The sequence below is a fragment of the Notolabrus celidotus genome, unplaced genomic scaffold (assembly GCF_009762535.1).
Source record: "Notolabrus celidotus isolate fNotCel1 unplaced genomic scaffold, fNotCel1.pri scaffold_313_arrow_ctg1, whole genome shotgun sequence".
In the NCBI taxonomy this organism is placed as follows: Eukaryota; Metazoa; Chordata; class Actinopteri; order Labriformes; family Labridae; genus Notolabrus; species Notolabrus celidotus.
In genome coordinates, this window is record NW_023260147.1 from 5762 (window position 1) to 6584 (window position 823).

An 823-nucleotide genomic window follows, 5' to 3' on the forward strand; every position below is an offset into this window, starting at 1 on the left:
GAGCCTCAGGCTGGCAGAGCTAGCAAAGACACGTGTTTACACTACGCATGTGTGTGTGTGTGTGCACAAGTGTGTGTGTTTTGTATGTGCTTGTGTACATGTGAACCGAGGTTGACCAGCACTGACATCCTGTTGCAAATTGTTTCCTGTTGACTCCAATGTCTTCTCCTTCTTTCAGTCTCTATGTTCAGCCTTGTCTTTTTGCATGTGTGTGTGTGTGTGTGTGTGTGTGTGTTCGTGTGTGCATGTTTTCTTGTTTATGTGCAGGTATACATGCATATGTTGTGTCTGTCTCCTACTGTTCCTTCCTGGAGCTCACTACTTAATCCACTTAACCACTGTTATTAAGCCTATTAAGAGAAGAGTTCTTCCCTATGGCTGAATCTCTGTTCTTTCATTTCCTACTGCAGGTTTTATAACATGTCTGTGATCTGTCCTTGTGCATTTACACAAGCAGAGCGTGGGGAACGTACACTTCCTCTGAGGAATGTGACAAGAACTGATTGACACAGGCAAAGATGTGGCTATTAAAGAAATCACTTCAAGATATGGATACAGAAACAAACAAAAGGGTGTTATTGTCTGTGTCTCTGAGATCTGGGTGACAGTAATCACATGATGATGGCATTATCTTGTCATACCAACAGTAGCATATTTAGACGAAAATGTCTCTGCCATGCAGTGACCAATTATCATGCCATTTACCCCATCACTTTCCTTCACACTGATTCCTCCCTGGATCACATGTCTGTTCATGTTTCTAATGGAAGGTGTTTTTTTAAAATGCTCTGTCAGTCTCATCCTCATGAGACCCAGTCATTCA